The sequence below is a fragment of the Pseudophryne corroboree genome, chromosome 12, assembly GCF_028390025.1.
Source record: "Pseudophryne corroboree isolate aPseCor3 chromosome 12, aPseCor3.hap2, whole genome shotgun sequence".
Taxonomy (NCBI): Eukaryota; Metazoa; Chordata; class Amphibia; order Anura; family Myobatrachidae; genus Pseudophryne; species Pseudophryne corroboree.
In genome coordinates this window covers 64147070-64168093 of record NC_086455.1, presented here as the reverse complement: position 1 = coordinate 64168093, position 21024 = coordinate 64147070, and the positions used below count along the sequence as shown (strand labels likewise).

The 21024-nt window shown below is 44.3% G+C and overlaps 1 long non-coding RNA gene across 1 annotated transcript; it reads left to right on the top strand.

Annotated features, from left to right (window-relative positions):
* Window positions 1-290: 290 nt before the first annotated feature.
* LOC134980101 (uncharacterized) lies at window positions 291-20495 on the top strand. The gene is made up of 3 exons (XR_010190330.1): window positions 291-375; window positions 7608-7869; window positions 19659-20495. It is a non-coding gene; the product is annotated as an uncharacterized LOC134980101 (long non-coding RNA).
* Window positions 20496-21024: the final 529 nt, after the last annotated feature.

Genomic DNA, 21024 nt, shown 5'->3' with positions numbered 1-21024 from the left:
CATATGTGAGACTCAACCTGTAATACCCTGCCTAGGGAATATGGCAAGAAGATCTCTTACTGGCTGGTTCCTCTGCAACAGGCTGGTAAGATGGTCCCTTTTCCACAGGCTGGTCAATGGCACAGATTGGCAGGAAAGTCCCTCTGGCTGGTCTCTGGGTGCAGGAATGCAGCATGCTCTCAGTGTGGAAAAAAGTAAACACACTATAGTATACTGTTTGTATTAGCCCACTAGCCTGTCTTATAAGTGAAGCCACGCCCCCAACACACAGCCACACTTCCTGGATCTGTTATCAGCAAGGAGACGCTGGGGAGATGAAAGCAGTCTCAATCAACAAACTATGTTGATTGATTAACTGCCGTGCAGGCCAAAAGGGTGAGTGAGGAGGAAGGGGCACCCGCTGTGAGCTGCTGCGACTCACACCACTGACTATAGCTGACTGACTATAGCTGACGGCCAGCTGAGATAGGAAGGGGTTAAGGAGCAGGACTTCACAGACAGATTGTCTGTAGGCAGACGTGTGCTAGGGGGGGCGATCGCCCCCACCGCCCCCCTCTGTATCCGTGCCTGAATCCATGTGGTAATGAAAACAGTAATGGTTATCTGAAATGGTAGGACAGGATCCAATACATGTATGACATGTTTTTTATGTTGGTACATATATTTATAAAATGGTTGTGAAAGATATAATAATATCTCTACTACTCTGCTATATCTTTTTCTTTAAAGCTATAATTTCTTAACTAATTATATGATGGTCATGAGATTTTTTGAGACTAATTATTTTAAATACATGGTAACGATATGGCTACTAGACACCTATCATTATTTTTTGAATTATTATTTTGGTATATGTAATTCTTAATTATTAAGTTATATATATTAATTATTGTAGGGTTCTCTGATTTTTTAATAGAATGAAACGGTAAATTAAAAAGCTATCAGATATAAAAAGTTATTTGTCTTTCAATATAAGCATGAGTCTGTGGGTTTGCAGTTGCACGCAGCTGACACAGTTTTTAATTAGCTGATTGACATCTGATACCTGTTACAGCAATCAGAGAACTCCAGGGGTATATAAAAATGCCCAACACCATAGAGGCGGTACTTCTGATGAAACAGCCCCTGTCTTGAGGCTGAGAAACGCGTCAAGCATCCGCCCGACATCTATCCGATATCCTGGGCTCATCAAACATCCACACACAAGGAGTGTGTTCAGCGGCTCCCGCTAACAGAATACAAGTGCACGGCTTGTGGACATACAGCCGCACCTTCACATCAGTGTGTAAGGGTGTTCGGCGGCTCCCGCAGACGGAGCTACGAGCGTACGACTTACAGACATACAGCTACGCTCCGACACCAGCACTTGAAGCCTGATCTCCATCTGGTTCAATAACAGCGTCTCGACATCGACGTACAGCAGTACAACAGTGTGGGCAGCCGGCGCCCACCAATATTAAGGAGACTGCAATTAATCTTCTTACCATGGAAAGGTCTGGGTAAGCCATATACACGGGACTTTTCAAATAGCGGTCACAGCTTAAAGTCATTGTAATATATATGGAAGCATGTCCATTAGAGCTACCCAGTAAGCCTTAATTTCAGTTGGAAGTAATTAACTGCGAGCACCTAAGCTCTCCACTAAATGGTGGTCATATTAGAACCACACCACATTTACATCATTCAAAAGTGGCTGGACTTTGAAAGAAATTCTCATTAAATCTATATGACTCATTAGTCCATGCATGGAGCTTAATATAAGGATGGTCATTTAATTAATATTGTTGCAGTCTCCACCAGAAAACAGGTGGTTATCTTTCTTCCAGGGAGTCTCTATTATATGCATATACATTGTTACCATCTGTGTTATGATTGTTTGATACATAATACATGAGTTAATTATAATACAGGATATTCGGTTTATTCACTGAATTGTGACAGTTTTTATATGTTTTTTAATAATAAATTTATTTATGCTGTTGAATGGTAGCGCTTCTCTGAGTATTCTTTGTTCTGCAACTTTTTTGGTTGAGGATCAGCACCTCAACCTTGGGAAGCTGCAACCAGTACAACAGCATTTATATATATTTTTGGTGTCTGTAGCCATTAAACTAGCGCCCACCCACTTTTCTTCTTTTTTGTGTATTCACTTTGCTGATTGGTGGGCAGCTCAGTTTTTACCATGTCAGGTCTTAAGTGTATAACAGAACGCTTAGAAAGACGAAGTAAATATACTATGAATTTTGGGGACAATGTTGAAAGTATTGACCCTGACGATAAGAGTGACATGTTTAAATTGTTCAACAAAATGGAGTCACTATGTCTAGCTGAAACTCGACACTGGTGGGATCAGATCACTCTCCAAAAATATTTGGACAGGGACCTGATCCCAAGAGGTCTGAGAATTTTTAAAAATTCCTCATTCAAAGAGGATGAGGGATTTATGGAAAAATGGAATAATGCCCTAGATGACTGTTCCAAAAACCTTATGAAACTGTTAATCAAATATAGAGCAGAAAGAGTTTCAGAGATACAAAAAGAGATTGAACAAGTTCATGGGGATTTAAAGAAATTTTCTCAACACCCCAGTTTTGAAATGAGAGACAGTAGGATAAATAGCAGAGTAGAAGATTTTGAAAAAGAACTCATCAATAAGAAAGATGAAAAAATGTATAGGGATAAGGAAGATTACGAAAGGGATCAGATCCGCACCTATAATAGAAAAGAATATAGATCCAGCCATACATTGCCCTATAGGGACCTCTCGAACAATAGGAATAATAGGAGAGATCACTATAACCACACCCAAAGGGGCTATAATAAACGGAATGTAAGTCCATCTAGACAACAAAATTATAGACAAAGAGATACTTCCCAGGGAGGTCAGAAACAATATCATACCAAAACAAGGGAGGTTCATCATAGAGAGATCCCTACTTATAATAGGTTTGAACCCTTAGGAGATAATATACACCAGATATCTGACTCATTTTCTCCATATGGAGGGGCTAGGAGAAAATCTCCAATTACCCGACAACATTCACGTTTTTTAGGAAAGGGTCACTACACCAATCATCAAAGGTCTCCACAATTGCGAGAAAGGGAGGATTACGAGATAAAATGGAGTGGAAAAAGGGGAAGAGAGGAGGTAGAAGAAGAAAGAGAGGATGTAGAGGGGGGAGATTCAGCAAGAATTCCAAACAAAAACCTCAGGAGGAGATAAGCCCCACAGGGGTATTCAATCTCTCCGACAGGTCTTTGTCTGTCGATGAGATAACTTTGCTTAAAAAGGGCCTCAAATTTGCCCCTTCTGTAAAGCCTGATTTGTTTGGTCTTTTTGTTGATTTGAATAGGTTCATTAGAACTTTAAGTCGTAAGCGATATTTTGCCATTAAGGAATTAAACAGAAAGGATCTCATGGGGAATCCCATTGTATTGGACTCCAATGATCAAATCCCGTTAGAAATTCTGGAATCTCTCCTTTCAGAAAATGCCGAAGGATGTGGGGTACCAGAAGCAAACATTAAGCTTTATGATGTGAACAAAAGAGAAATATCTTTTAAAAAACCATCTGAGTTCTATCCCCTGCAATACCAAGGGCCATTTGTAGAGAGCTTCTATTCCTCCACCATGGAGGATTTTAGGAAGCTTTGTCAAAAAATAGAGTCTAGAGAAGGCAAAAATAAATTCCATGGGGACAATCTCATTAAAAAAGAGAGATTAGCTCTCAAGAAATTAATGGCGGACACCGATTTGGTTTTTAGACAGGCCGATAAAGGTGGGGGGCTGGTAATACAAAATCGTATGGATTACATTTCTGAAGCTAATAGACAGCTAAACAATACGTTATTTTATAAAAAATTGTTGTCAGACCCCACCTCTGCTTATCAAAAAGAGCTAAAGATACTCCTAGACAATGCTCTTGTGGAGGGCACGCTATCAAAGGATACTTGGCACTTTTTGTTTTCTTTGCACCCTGTTATTCCCATTTATTATCATTTACCGAAAATTCACAAACACATCACCAAGCCACCAGGTCGCCCTATAATTTCAGGTGTTGGGTCACTTACCACTAATTTATCTTCTTTTGTTGATGCACATTTACAAGGTTACGTAATGTCTCTCCAATCATATTTAAGAGATTCTTCTGATTTTTTGAATAAAATCAATAAAATTGTCTGGAAAGACACTTATAAAATTATAGTATGCGATGTAGAAGCACTCTATACCAATATCCCACATGAAAAAGGGATATTGGCAGTGCAACATTACCTACAGGAAGATAGTACTATTTCAGAGTCATTACGTAACTTTTTATTATCATCGATACAATTTATATTAACGCACAATTATTTTTTGTTTGAATCACAATTTTTTTTGCAGTCACTTGGTACCGCGATGGGGACCAAGTTCGCTCCAAGTTTCGCCAATCTCTATATGGGGCGCTTCGAGGAGCGCCACATTTGGGGTGGTGGATATGGAGCGAGCTTGGTCTTTTTTGGGCGGTACATCGACGATTTATGCATTATTTGGGATGGGGATTTTATTACGGTCACAGAGCTGATTAATAATTTGAATGATAATGAGTTCAACCTAAAATTCACACACAATGTGAGTGATATCACTCTCAATTTTTTGGATTTAACATTAAAGGTGATTAACAATCAGCTCCACACTGTCACATTCACTAAGGAAGTTGATTGCAACAAGTATCTTCATTTTGATAGCTGTCACCACAATAGCTGGAAGACAAATATACCCAAAGGCCAATTCATGCGTGTCCGCAGAAATTGTTCTAACGACATAGATTATGCCATACAGGTTGAAAATATGTTCACATCTTTCTTGAGACAAGGATACCCTAAAGATCTTTTAGAAAGAACTTTGGTGGAAGTTAATTCCAAGACGAGGGAAGAACTCCTAGTACCCAAGAAAAATAGGACCTCAAATTTTGCATCACAAAAAGAAAACACCACTAAAGGTTCTCTTACCTTCATAACAAAATATAATTCATCAGCCACCGAAATTAAACGCATCATAAATAAAAACTATAGTTTGTTGAAGCTTGACAAGTATCTGAAAAAAGATCTACAGGAATCCCGGAAAGTCGTTTTTAGAAAGGCTGATAGTCTCAAACATAAATTAGCACCCAGTATGCTTAAACCAGACCATAATAAGGCATTAGCTGTGTGTAACTGGTTAGATCAAGCCCCTAAACCAAAAGGGTTTTTTAGGTGTGGCAAACCCAGGTGCCACACATGTGATCATGCTGCACATAGGTGTAAGACCATCACATCATTTAGTAATAAAGAATTGTTTGAACTAAGTTCCTTTCTCAATTGCCAGTCTGGTTATGTTATTTATGTTATCTCCTGTGGATGCGGTTTACAATATGTTGGCCGCACCACCAGAACTTTAAATGTTCGGTTTTTGGAACATAGGAGATTCCTTATAAATGGTAATAGAACACATAGTCTACCATGTCATTTCGGAACATGCCCCAAGGGAATCCTTAAAGATATAAGAGTTCAAGCCATTGAACAGATCCCTCCTTCAGTTAGAGGAGGCGACAGATTTTCAAAACTCTGTCGTAAAGAGGCATTCTGGATTTTCAAACTAGGAACCATGGTCCCTCTAGGCCTTAATGACACCATAGAACTTAATAATGTATAACATTCCCCCCCTCTGCTCCCTGACCTCCCAAGATATATAGATTAATTAAAAATTAATCAAAAATTATTTATGTGTTTCCTTCTCCCATTTTTTAGTACATCCCGATCCCCCCAATATATGAATGTCGAGACATTTAATGTATATATATATATATATCTATATATATATATATTTTCACTTACATTTATTATTATGTTTATATAATTTTTTATTTAATTTTTTATTTAGTGTTTTTCATTATAGTTTTTAATTTAATTTAATTTTAAATTAAATAAATAATATAGGAGCTATTTGCTTCTCATGAATGGTTATATTCATCATTTAATAGTTTTGGGTATTTTTATGAGTTTAGTGAAATAGGCTACATCAAAATATTGTGAGTGTTATCCGAAATGGTAGGACAGGATCCAATACATGTATGACATGTTTTTTATGTTGGTACATATATTTATAAAATGGTTGTGAAAGATATAATAATATCTCTACTACTCTGCTATATCTTTTTCTTTAAAGCTATAATTTCTTAACTAATTATATGATGGTCATGAGATTTTTTGAGACTAATTATTTTAAATACATGGTAACGATATGGCTACTAGACACCTATCATTATTTTTTGAATTATTATTTTGGTATATGTAATTCTTAATTATTAAGTTATATATATTAATTATTGTAGGGTTCTCTGATTTTTTAATAGAATGAAACGGTAAATTAAAAAGCTATCAGATATAAAAAGTTATTTGTCTTTCAATATAAGCATGAGTCTGTGGGTTTGCAGTTGCACGCAGCTGACACAGTTTTTAATTAGCTGATTGACATCTGATACCTGTTACAGCAATCAGAGAACTCCAGGGGTATATAAAAATGCCCAACACCATAGAGGCGGTACTTCTGATGAAACAGCCCCTGTCTTGAGGCTGAGAAACGCGTCAAGCATCCGCCCGACATCTATCCGATATCCTGGGCTCATCAAACATCCACACACAAGGAGTGTGTTCAGCGGCTCCCGCTAACAGAATACAAGTGCACGGCTTGTGGACATACAGCCGCACCTTCACATCAGTGTGTAAGGGTGTTCGGCGGCTCCCGCAGACGGAGCTACGAGCGTACGACTTACAGACATACAGCTACGCTCCGACACCAGCACTTGAAGCCTGATCTCCATCTGGTTCAATAACAGCGTCTCGACATCGACGTACAGCAGTACAACAGTGTGGGCAGCCGGCGCCCACCAATATTAAGGAGACTGCAATTAATCTTCTTACCATGGAAAGGTCTGGGTAAGCCATATACACGGGACTTTTCAAATAGCGGTCACAGCTTAAAGTCATTGTAATATATATGGAAGCATGTCCATTAGAGCTACCCAGTAAGCCTTAATTTCAGTTGGAAGTAATTAACTGCGAGCACCTAAGCTCTCCACTAAATGGTGGTCATATTAGAACCACACCACATTTACATCATTCAAAAGTGGCTGGACTTTGAAAGAAATTCTCATTAAATCTATATGACTCATTAGTCCATGCATGGAGCTTAATATAAGGATGGTCATTTAATTAATATTGTTGCAGTCTCCACCAGAAAACAGGTGGTTATCTTTCTTCCAGGGAGTCTCTATTATATGCATATACATTGTTACCATCTGTGTTATGATTGTTTGATACATAATACATGAGTTAATTATAATACAGGATATTCGGTTTATTCACTGAATTGTGACAGTTTTTATATGTTTTTTAATAATAAATTTATTTATGCTGTTGAATGGTAGCGCTTCTCTGAGTATTCTTTGTTCTGCAACTTTTTTGGTTGAGGATCAGCACCTCAACCTTGGGAAGCTGCAACCAGTACAACAGCATTTATATATATTTTTGGTGTCTGTAGCCATTAAACTAGCGCCCACCCACTTTTCTTCTTTTTTGTGGAGACAGGAGGCGCCAGGCTGACAGATGCACATCCAACCACGCGGACACAGCGGAGGCCGCGGCTGACGTAATCGCCACTCAGACACTCTGCATGCAGAAGTTCAGGGACGGCGGCGGAGGCCGCGGGAGACGCCATGCCAGGTGTAATATGGCGTTTACTGTGACAGCGTCTCAGAGAGACAGGAGAGGATACAGGAATGTACACATCAGGATAACAGATGGGATCCGGTCCTGGAGCGCTGAGCCAGCCTTAGGAGGCATCTGATGGGTAAGAAATGGCGTCCAGATACCCGGATCGTGACAGCATACCTGCTGTAAGACACTTAGGGAAACAGCTGACACAAGTTAGATTAAATACGCTTACAGTGGGGTGCATGAGAAGATATTTTTGTGATCACATCTTCTCCATTCTACCTTGGTGTACCATTAGCCCCTATCAACTCTATATACAGTAAATACTATATATCTATATATCTTAGTACAGTTCATATTTCACCAAATCTGTGGTTGCTCAATGTTGTTACTGTCTTCTCCAGCTGCAGACTCCCAAGCCAAGATACCTAAAAAGAGGCCAAGGTCCATAGGGCCTGATTCAGAGGTTGCAGCAGGTACTGTAACATAATCCATGCAGATTCCCGATTATTGGGAATCTGCGGCTGCGCAAGGCCCATTCTCCACATGTGCAGAACGGGCCTTGTGATGATGCCCGTAGTTCCCCTCTGCCACTGCCTGATTGACAGGCAGTGGCGTTGAGGTAGTGGGGAGGGGGCAGAGGAAAGGCTGCGTTCATGAAAACGGGGGGGGGGGGGGGGGGGGGTCACCACGTAGACTTCCTGGACTCGCAGCCCATACTTCCATTGGCAAGCTGAGGTTTACTCAACTGGCCTTCTGCAGGAAACATCTCATGATGTTGGATGATGAAAGCTATGTTGGATCAAAGCTTGTGACATCTGTCGCAGGTACATGCAGGAGGTGTGTCTTCTCATGAGACGTCTCCTGCATGCCTCTCACAGAGATCGGATGAATATATAATGCTGTTTGCATGCGGCATTGAACTTTCTTCCATCTCTGAATTAGGCCCATAGTCCCCAGCAGGGTCGGAACTCCCAGAGGCAATGGAGACGCCTGCTGCTGGGCTCCACGCCCTGATGGGGTACCTGCAGGATCCAAGTGTGACTGCTGCTCTTCCAACAGAACTCTGTGGCGCACCTGCTGCTGCTGCAGATGTAATCGACTCGACTTGGTACTCCTGTTGGACTCAGAGATGGGACCTGCCGAAGAACACTGATTCTGCATGCTATGGACAGCTGAATCTCTTGAGTCTGACCCTGACCCACTGGGTCCAGTCCCAAAGAGGGCATCAAACACCAACTTGCCTCCGGACGACTGGGATAAACTTACGCCCCTGGTCCCCAGATTAGTATGACACAAAGAATCTAATGCTGCTTTCACATCGCAAATGCCGGATCCTACCCGGTAAGAGAAACGTGTACTTACCGGGTGGGATCCGGCATTTGCGCTCCGTTGCTGGCTTTCCGACCCGGCAATATATACCGGGTCGGTTGCCATAGCAGCGGAGGGCGCAGCAGGGGCGGGGGTGGAAGCGGCGCCGGGAGATGAGCTCATCTCCTGCGCCGCCTCTGCCTATCATGTGAATGGGAGCCGTGTCGCATCGGAACGGCTCCCATTCACACTGCGCCTGACCCGGTAATCAACCCGGTAATAACCCTTATTTTTTACCGGGTTGAATTACCGGGTCAGACGACCCGCTAATTCACCAAAGGACCTTTCACATCGCACACGGACCCGTTTCGACACGGCAATATGCCGTGTCGATACCGGGTTTTTAGTGCGATGTGAAAGGGGTATTATTGTCAAAGTGCACATAACTTATATATAAAATTATGATATTAGAGCTTATCTGATATTACCAGCCGATCACAATGAAGCACTAAATAACCTCTTCAACAATAGGACTGAAATAAACCAAATTAGGTTTGTAGCCTCACTCCCCAGGCAGCGAGACAGATGTATAGATATATACGGTCGAGTCACATTATTATGATCACCAGCTAATAGCCAGAATAACCGCCATGTGCAGCACGGACAGCAGCTAGACGGGCTGAACTTTTGTCTTACACACACGTCTGGTAGCCCCCAGGTTTATTTTGACGGTAAGCTGCTCCACTGTAGCGTCGGTCAGCCCTCATGCAGTCTCGTAGCCGACGTTTACCTATCACATCAATGGAGTGTGGTGCTCCGCAGTTTCCACGTCAGTTATTCGCAATGGTGCCATTTGCCCATTCACGATACATCTTCACCATAGCAGCATCCAAACAGTTCACCAACGGCACTGTGTCAGAAATACTACCACCCTTGGCTTGAAAGCCGAAAATCACCCCTTTTTGTAACTGGAAAAATCACCCCTTTTATCCATGGCAGCAACAAGTGATGTGTGTGCAGACGGCCTATCGCACACCTTATATACCCACCAAGCCAGCGCACGACACGTGGCGTTCTTCATGGGCTACACACTGCCAACGTCAAATGTAGGAGGTGGGTACATATATGACTGCATATAGCCTCTGTCAAGGCCCTTACTAATTCAGTGCTTGAGGTATATTTACTAAAGATTATTTTTCAAACAAATCTGATTTTGCATGTATTACTGTTGCCCATCAAAGCATTCGAGGATATTTTTCCAAAATGGCGCACTTGTTCTGCTGCAGGGTTTCTTACACTAGTAGGACTTTGGTTCTGTGTTGAAGCAGTATATCTACACAAGTGAGTTACAGGTTCAATCACTGCACACTTTTTAATTTCAGCAGTGTATATCCATACCCTCCAACATTTTACACTCGAAAACCGGTACAAATGAGGAAAAGGGGCGTGGCCACTGGTAAAGGAGGCATGGCCATGACCCCTTTCCTATACTTTCAATGGAGATTTAGAGAGTCAAAAATCAGGGAACAAAGCCCTTTTTGTCCGGTACAGACCATAAAAAAACGGTACTGTACCGGACAAAAAGGTATAGTTGGAGGGTATGTATATCTGCATCAGTGTATAGCCTATGACCTGCTGTTAGTAATACGTTGCCAATACCTGAGGCTTTGTGCAGACATATACAAGCAGCTTTCTGAAAACCACATTTTGCCGGTTTGTTGAGTTAGTCTCTGTGAACCAGCTACTCTGAGCTTGTGGTCCTGACTACACTGGATAATTACCTGTGTTTCAACTATTAGATTTCTATGATTACCCATTTATCTCTAAAGACATTTGGCTTTGGAAGGCTTCCCTGCATTCTCTCATCCTTGGTTATCCATTGGATGGATCTACAGAGTTTCACTATAGACAGAATATTCTTTCTCATTAAAGACTGAATTTTCTTTCTGCTACTGGAATCCGTAAATTGACCCAGTTTTTGGACGTAGACGCAAGTAGACGTAGACCTACCGCTGTAACTTCCCTGGATTAGCTACCCAGGTACTAATTTAGAGCCATATTCTGAGATGGGAGTAAAGCAAAAAAAAAGCATACCACGCAACATTTTCATTTCTGGAAGAGGGACTTCCGCCGTGGGACACTGCGTCCCGCGAATGGGACAGCGGGACAGTCCCCAAAAAACGGTACTGTCCCTGGAAAATCGTGACAGTTGGGCGGTATGAAAAAGAGCATGTAACTGTTCATCCGGGATATCCCTTAACTGGCCCAATTAAGCTAATTAATTGCCTAAAAAGTCATTATAGGTGAAGAGGGTAGAGGGTCCCAGGCGTTCTGAACCAAGACCCAAAAAGTTTACCTTAAAATAATGCTTTTTCCATAGTTTGCACCTACTCTGAAGCTGTGAGAGAGAAAAAATGACCGCAGCTACAATTCCTGTGTCTAATTGAATGCCAAAACACCTGCGCTGGCCAAAATTTTGCACGCCGCAGAGAAAATTTTCCCTAATTCAACTGAATATTCCTCTTAATCTGAACATCATCACGGTGTTGTGGATGAATAGCAGAACAGGTTCCCCTACACATGCATGTTTAGTAATAAGAGAGGTCATTGTAAGGGAGGCATAGGGGGTGATTCAGAGTTGATCGTAGCTGTGCTAAATTTACCACAGCTATGATCAGGCACACTGACATGCGGGGGGACGCCCATCACAAGGCTAGCTCACCCCGCATGTCAGTCCCTGCCCCGTCGCAGAAGTACAAAAGCATCGCCGCTTTTGTACTTCAGGAGTAGCTCCCGGCCAGCGCAGCTCCTGCGCGCTGGCCGGGAGCTACTCATCGCTGCCCAGGTCACAGCGGCTGCATGTGATGTCACGCAGCCGCCACAGCCCGCCCTTGGCATGGTCCGGCCACGTCTGCTTTGGCCGGACCGCGCCCCTTAAATGGCGGTTAATGCCGCCACCCCGCCCACTCCCACCCAGCGACTGCCTGTCAATCAGGCAGAGGCGATCGTTAGGTAAAGACAGTCGTCGGCTGTCTGGCATGCACCGGCGCACTGCGGTACCGGCACATGCGCAATTCATGCCTGATCGCTGTTGTGCGAACAAGCACAGCACCGATCAGGTCTGAATTAGCCCCCTAGTATGAAGGAAGCTGGGGATGGGACCTTAACAATAATTACAGTTGCCCTGTCCGGTACTTGTGATCAGTCCCTCACCTATCCACTCATATTGGCAAATTTCTGCATATTGTTATACTGTGAGTGTGTTTTCCCCTGTTAGCCTAATGTTTAAATTATACCAGGTGTTTGGCAAATATCCCATATCAGTCCAGACCTTACAACCCAGCTGGATGTGCCCGGGAAGAGTAGTAAACGTTATTATCATTAGCATTTATTTATATGGCGCCACATGGGATTCCCAGCGCCCAAATACAGAGTAAACAAATAAGCAAAACATAAAGACAACAGATCAATACAATATAGGACAAGTACAGGGTATATAAACATAGCTGCGTCTGTAAACAGCACTGAAATAAGTATCAGGGTGGCAGAAACAAGGATTTGGTGCCATCAAGGGGAGTATTTGAAAAGAAGATAGGTTAAGTAAGAGATGTAAAAGCACATGAGGGAAGAGGACCCTGCTCGTGAGAGCTTACATTCTAAAGGGGAGGGGCACACAAACATGGGTGATACAGATGGGGTAGAAATTGACGTGGGCCACAGAAGACTTAGGATGAGAAACGGCTGGGTTTGGTGAAGAAGTGTGTCTTGAGAGTCCGTTTGAAGTTTTGTAGAGAGGTGGAGAGTCTGAGGGGGAGAGGTAGAGAATTCCAGGAAAGTGAGCAGCACGTGCAAAATCTTGGAGGTACGAGAAGGTAGGAGCGAAGAGGATGGGCGGGAGTGTAAAAGGAGATAAGGGGGGGGTCATTCCGACCCGTTCGCATGCAGCGGTTCCTCGCTGTGGTGCGAACAGGTCGGAAATGCGCATGCACAGCGCACGCATTGCGCACGCGTGTCGTTGCCTGGCGACGATCGTCGCCGGGCAACGCCGCCGCCAGCGGCAAATGTGATCGCAGCGGCGATCGCAAGAAGATGAACAGGCGGGAGGCATTTCGCCATTTTCCAGGCATGGTGAGTCCAACACAGGCGTGTACAGGCGTTTGGAGGGCGGATGTCAGACGTCAGGACCGGGACCTTCATCGTTGGATCAGTCGCACAGGGTAAGTAACTCTTACCCTGGTCTTGTTTTGCAGGAAACTTTTTTTAGCATAGCAGATCTGCACAAGTATTCGCAGCCCTGCTATACAGAAATACACTCCCCCATAGGCAAAGATTAGTTGATCGCACCAGCAGCAAAAAGTTGCTTGGTGCGATCAACTCGGAATGAGGGACAAGGTCAGAGATGTAACTGGGAGAGGAGTGGGTGAGGGCTTTGTAAGTGAGTGTGAGAAGCTTGAAATGGATTCTGAAGAGGAAAGGGAGCCAGTGAAGGGCTAGTAAGAGAGGAGAGGTGGATTTAGTGCGTTTGGTGAGGAAGATGATCCAGGCAGCAGCACTGACGATAGACTGAAGTGGAGAGATGTATGTGTTTGGGATGCCAGTCAGGAGGAGATTACAGTAGTCCAGTCTGGAGATGACCAGTGAGTGGATAAGGGTCTTAGATCATCCTGGGTGAGAGAGGGTCTGATCCTGGAAATATTTTTGACATGAAAATGGCAGGTTTGTGAGAGGTGCTGAATGTGTGGTTTGAAGGAGAGGGAGGGGTCAAGGATTACTCCAAGACAGTGCACTTGGGGGCTAGAGGAGATAGTGGTGCCATCTATAGATAATGAAATTATGGGAGGTGAGGTTATGCGGGAGGGTGGGAAGATGATCAGCTCAGTCTTAAGGGCCCCATACACTACTGCGACATGTACGACCATCATGTCGCAGGGGATCACCCAGCAGCCTCCCAGGCGGCATGATCGTCCACGATACATGGTATGCGGTCCTTTTGCATACAATGTATCTTGGGCGATCCAAGCCATGCCTGCGGGGTCGGACATGATCACTAGTGCAGCACGTTCAATCTGGAGGATCCGATGCTTACGGGAACGCGCATCGGGCTGAATGCCCGAAATCGGATATTATCGTTCTAGTGTATGGGGCCCTTTAGACATGTTAAGTTTAAGAAAGCGCTGGGACATCCAAGAAGAGATAGCAGAGAGACAGTTGGATACACGAGTGAGGAGAGCAGAAGAGAGGTCAGGGGAGGAAAGGTAGATTTGAGTTTCATCAGCATAGAGGTGATATTGTAAGTCAAAAGAGCTAATGAGTACTCCTAAAGAGGATGTATAGGGGGTCATTCCGACCCGTTCGCCCGGGTCGCAAATGCGCATGCACAGCGGATGCATTGCACACGCGTGTTGTTGCCGGGCAACGACTATGCCAGCGAGAAATGTGATTGCAGCGACAATTGCAAGAAGACAGACAGGCGGGAGGCGTTTCCGGGGCGGATACTCACCGTTTTCCAGGCGTGGTGAGTTCAACGCAGGCAGAGCCAGGCGTTTGGAGGACGGATGTCTGACGTCAGGACCGGGACCTTCATCGCTGGATCCGTCGCACTGGGTGAGTAACTACAGCCCTGGTCTTTTTTACTTGAAACTTTTTTAGCATAGCAGGGCTACACAAGCATTCGCAGCCCTGCTATGCTAAAATACACTCCCCCATAGACGGCGTCAGGTTGATCGCACGAGCAGCAAAAAGTTGCTACGTGCGATCAACTCGGAATCACCCCCATAGAGAGAGAAAAAGAGAGGACCAAGAACAGAGCCTTGAGGGTCACCTACAGTTAATGGAAGTGGGGGGGAGGTGGAGACATGAGAGGAGACAGAGAAGGAACAGTCAGAGAGGTAGGAGGACAGCCAGGTGAGGGCAGTATCACACAGACCAAGGGAGTGAAGGATTTGCAGAAGAGGGTGGTCCTAAACTTTGATCCTAAAAAGGGTTAACTAGCAGCACGGCTGGGACAGATGCAAAGCATATCTACAGCCTGTTGTACCCTGGCAGAAGGCACCATCGTTCTAACGTACCCCGCATTAATCCATGAAGCCATCACAGAGGGTGGGTTTCATGCCCTATATCACCTGCTGATGTTTGGTCACAGATAGTACCACTCCACTCACAATGCCTCCAGTGATAGTGGGGTTGGCTATTACCACGGGGGCCAGTGTGTATATATATATATATATATACCAAGGGGGTCAGTATATACCTCAGTATATTTGTGCTACTGCATATCAGGAATAGAGACACTGCAGTGCCAGTTACCATGTGGGCACTGAGTCCAGTGACTGTTTTGCTTATCGTTGCCTGTGCTTCCATCCTGTACCTATCGTACTGATTAAAGTTATGTTGCATCCATCCCTGGTGTCGGCCTGACTGATCCCGTCCCATCACACACAGGCAGATTAGCACAATACAATCTCCTGGTGATAAATGAATGGGCACCAGTCTATCTCTGACGCAATAAATCATTCTTAACTTCATAAGGCACTTTGCCTGCCCTGCTCTTACACCACTCTGCTATCACACTTGGTACACACTTGTGAACATGGACATACAAAGATCACATACCTGGCTTTTGGATGCCTCTTATACCGCGTTCACATTGCAATCAGGGGTCGCACCCGGGAATTGTACACGGGTCCTTCCCGGGTGTGACCCACCATGAGACCCCTTTTAGGCTTGCAATGTGACCCAGCAATTTGCCGGTTCGGGTTGCCATCGGGAGTGGAGGCGGTGCTGGCGTCATCGGGGGCAGGAGCGTAGGCTGCTTTTGGAGATAACATTGGCATATCATCATTAACTCTGACACTGACCTCATTTGAAAGGGCACAGTGATACAGGTTGTAATTTTCTTACAGAAGTGCTTAGAACCTTATACCAGGGCTGGTAAACCTCACCGCAATATGTAGTCAAAGGTGATGCACTGATTCCTAAACAGGCTGAGGACTTCTAGGTAAATAGCTCATTGACTTCTGTCAGGGCCGGAATAAGGTCCACATGGGCCTGGGGCTGAAAATGTTTTATGGGCCTATACTGAGAAGGGGAGGAGCTGTGACCATTGCTGTGTGGGTGTGGTCAGTGTTTTGTGGGTGTGGTTGTGACATGTGGGTGTGCATTTATACTTATAATACGTATGATTTACTGTATGGCTGATTGTGTGGCCAGCCAGGTTACTTGTTATCATCATACAGCCATGTCTTTATGTGGGGGCCTGGAGCTGTAGCTCCATCCGCCCCATTGTTAATCTGGCCCTGCCCTGAGGCACAGTGTATTTAATCTATCAATCCAATAGATAACATAAGGGTAGAGCTTTTTATATCATGGAACATACTTGCCAAGTCTCGCAGAAGGTATGGGAAACTCCCAAATATAGAGGAGCTCTCCCAACATAGTTACCAACTGGTGCTTGTTTATCCATGTCCCGAGTTAAGTAGGCAGGTGGGAGATTGAATGATGGGATTTGCATTGAATTGTGTTCCCCTGGCTCTGCACCTGCTGTAAAAGACTACAAATAATAGTTTTGAACAGTGGGGGCGGCGCCACAAAAACATATAACCCCGCCCCCACTGTAAAATACTGCAAACTAGCTTTAAACAGTGGGGGCAGGGTTGTGATGACAAGAATTTGGCGCAGAAGTGCTGTGTAAAAATATTAATGCAGCAGGAGGTGTCTGTAGGAAAAAGAGACCACCTGACAGTATCTGAGATCCAAGTGGTGCATTAAAAGATGCAGCATCAGATCACCATTGTGACTATCGGTGGCGATGTTGGCAGGGGGGGGGGGGGGGGGGGAGGCTTACCCTAGCCTCGGTACTCCCAGAAAAGGGCAACACAACACCACTTTCAGGAATGCTTTACATGCACCCCCCCCCCCCTTCCAAATAACAGCCTGTCAATCAGGCTGATGCTTAGGGCACATGCGCAGTCCACCTACCATTGGAGATGTACACAAACCATCGGATTTGCGTACATCCCTGAATCAGGTTCTACTTATCTCATGTCCTTTAGATTAGGCAGCAATTTTGCAGCTCAACCTTCGGAGTGCACTTACGTCTTTGATGCAGCAGCTGAATGTTTGTATCTTAGGATCTCAAAATACTGGTAACGTTACTTGTGGCCCTGCCTCCAGCCCCAACTGTCTACATACATCTACCGTTATAAAGGACTTTCACATAGCCACGATCCACCCCTCCCCCAGATGCTTGGAGTCAAGTGCAAGTTACAGTCAACTTAAAATTCTGTTTTACAGATCATGAGCATAATACCAAAGCAGATTTCTGCCACGGCAATGATACGGCAGCCATCACTATCGACTTAAAGTCATGTTTGTTATGTATTAAAAAAATTCCCTTATTGTGCATTGTGTATTAACATATTCATTCAATGACTAAACTTCTGATAAATCTGGTGTCCCCGTAGAGTCAGCAGAAAAGTATGTCAAGTAGCGCGATCACGGTATGGCGCCAGGGAAATAAGACAAATGAGAGCTGGGAAGCGGCATCAGCCAGCATCTCAGCTCATTTAATCAGAACGTGCAGTGGGGCTGGCAGAACAGCTCATGAAGGAACACAGATTAGGATTTCCCTAATGAACACATAATTAGCTTTGAATTTTACATCATTAAGCAATTTGGCTAGTTGTTATGTATTGCCTTGAACATTTAAGCAATCATCAACTCAGGTGGTTGGATGAGAATGATGGGGAGAGTAGGCTGCCTTCCTAGCACACGCATGAATTGCATCCCTACAATAAGATTCTCACAATTAAAACTTTAAACAGTGAGCAGAAATCTTTAAAGGGGAGCCCCACCCAAACGCCGCTTATAAAGCCAGGGGTAACCAAAGGTGATTATCTCCATTATTGCATCAGCTGCAGTATTGTATTATTTCCAGGTGAACCTTCTCTTAACCCAGGTGCAACTCCTCCTTGTACTGTATAACAGCCTACATGGGGCTAGTGATATCACCAGGGCCATAGGGAGCTGCGCCCCGGTACTGCATGGGCAATTGGGCATGTGGCCTAAACAGGGGGTGTGCCCATGTCCCAAAGAAAAATATACATAGAAAAAAATCTAGTTGCGGATCCACGAAGCGGCACCCACGCGCTCCACAGGACGACACCATTCAGATCAGGAAGAGGGGGTGGGCATGGGGGAGGCATCTTACCTTTCTTGGTCTGGGAAGTGGGTCCCTCCTCTTCAGCCGGCGCCATTTACCAAGTGATATTTAGGAAGATGACGCATGTGCACTAGAGACCCGGGCCAGCCAAGTCCCTCCAGCAAGCCCAGGCTCCTCCCCCTGACGTAAAAGGTCCCTTAGGCCACTTGAATCTAGCATCAACCGCAATGCCCAGGTAATTGCTACCTGTTCCCACCCACCCCTCTGTGCTAGTGGACAGAACTGCCCCTTCCTTTGGTGATTGGCTGCTGCTGGTTACAATAAAACAACACACAACCAATAAAGAAAAGGGTGGTACTGTAAGAAGCAGAGTGAGCACTGTCATCAGGGGTTTCCTTGCACCATTATCAGGAGCTGTAGGGCTGATACAGAATTGCATACAAGTCAGTCTTGTGGACGGATCTTGCATTTTTAACATTGCGCATGCTCAGTGGCTGAGCAGTTCAGAGTCATATGCAACTCACTGACATATCTATGTGTGGCTGAAGGGGCGTAACTGGATGGCAACCTGGCGTTTGCACATAGGCTAAGTGTAGTAAGGGCTATGTAGAGGGAATTGCTGGCACATACAGTCTGATTTCAGATTGAGGTCTTGGAACAAGGACAGGACTGGTGTGAGTCCGCGCTGACAATGACAGCTATGAAACTAAGCGTATGTGTACACACAGGAAACCAGCCAATAGCCACAATTTAAGCATGCAAAAGTAATTGCAGACACATTTTGCGCAGTCATCTTCCAGGTGCTTGGACACTGGGTGTGTAGCCAATTTGGAGACTCATCCGTGTGTTTGGTGCAATGATCAGCTCATGTAGATAATATTGCTGCACATTTAAGTCCCTTTCAGAGTCGCACGCATCTATGTTCACCAACACAAATGGCGAGTGTTTGCATAGCGATCCATCTGGGCTGTGAATGGGCCCAAGTAGAACATATCCCAGCAATAACAATGCCTCTAGTGGGTCGCCATCTGATTCTGCGCTTCCTGTCGGAGACCTATGGTAAGCAGTTGTACCGTTCCCCTGAGCTGTTCTGCAGTAATGTTGTTACACTTTCTTGTTGTCTATTAGCATTTGTGCCCATTGGTAACTGACTAGCCCCCACTTCCATCTACACTCTCGCAATATGCCCACATAACACTAATCCTACCTGCAAATGCCCCTTTGCCACCCTGTTACAGCCAGCAACTTGCAGGTGCCTCTGGCAAGTGAGCTTGGACACATTGCATGCGTTTTATGCCAGACCATAACAGAGAGCCACGCTACACATATCTATTACTTTGCCACTACTTAATACTAATTGATTTAACTCATGTATTATTGGGGCAATAATATTAAAAAAATAAGAATGTTTATGAAGACATTATTATAATAACCTTATTATATCTTTATACTAGGAGAATGCTGGATGGATGCGATTGAGCTGGCTGTGAAGGGTTGTGGCCCGCTCATGTGCCACATGAAGACAGAGTAATCCCTGATATCAATAACCAATAAAAAATATTATTAAGTTATTTTTCGGCGCACTATAAAAAATAAATAGTCCTTCTGATGAAACCGTACCACTTATATACGGTGAAACGCGTTAAGGAGGCTACCTACTGCATCTATCCATTTTAAACCACCTGGATCCCCTATATATTGGAGGTTGCCTTTTATACATCTTCATACAGCGACCCAGAGCAGCGCCTGGTTCCCCTCCCCGAGGACATCAAGGTACCGCCGTGCTACATATGCGCACCACCGGATAACATCACATCAGCCGGCCTTGCAGCAGCGGCAACGGTGAGAGATCAGCTGGCGGTGGGGAGGGATACCTTGAGAGCGCTGGGTCTTCAGATCTAATAACACTAACTGAGCTGGTTGGCGGCTTCTTCATTGGATGTACGGCGGCTACGTGCACTTAAACATTTATGTTTTATACCATCAGCAGTCCATTTGGAGTTACAAAAATAGCACTATACTGTGCTTAAGTATCCTATATTTGGAGCTCGAGGACAGTCACTTGTGGACTTATTCATTGGTAGGCATATGGACTAAATTCAAGCAGTGGTAGCAATTGTGCAAGATATGTTTTATTAATTGTATTGTTTTTAAATAAATTTAATTAAATAATTTTTTAACAAGTACTATGGCATAGCGCTCTCTTATGATACTGTGTATCTATATTTTTTTCTTCTCTTGTCAGAGTAATCCCTGAGTCTTGCACGGAACCAGAGGCGTCACTGGTACAGGAGTGGATTACGTGGGGAATAAAAATGAAAAATTCTGCTAATACAGACTGTTTTACTGAGCGCTCACAATAACTGATATACATAGGTGTAAATGTAAAATTGGATTACAGGTTCCATAGGATTGCTGCCAGGACAAGTCTAAAGCATATAGCCTAGATGTTAGCCCTGTGCTAGAACTATGGCTATTTGGCTCTTGACACCTAGATCGTATTATTTTATTTGCTATAATGTCTCCAGACAGACACTACATAATGGTTCAGTACACCACTGATGGGCAGATGTACTAAGACTTGCGGGCAGGGTGGCATTGGTGGTGTGGTGTGTTCTCACAGGGAAGATCCCCAGTGGGCTGACGTGCCTGTGGGGCCTGATTTGTTTGATGACATGTGGTCCCATTTATAGTCATAATTAATAAATTGCTAAATAATTTTACTGGGCCCCTCCAACAGGTTCGGGCCTGGGCAAAGAGTACCCGGCACCAACCCACTGCATTGCTGTTATTAATCTGGTACATTATCATGCATGCACT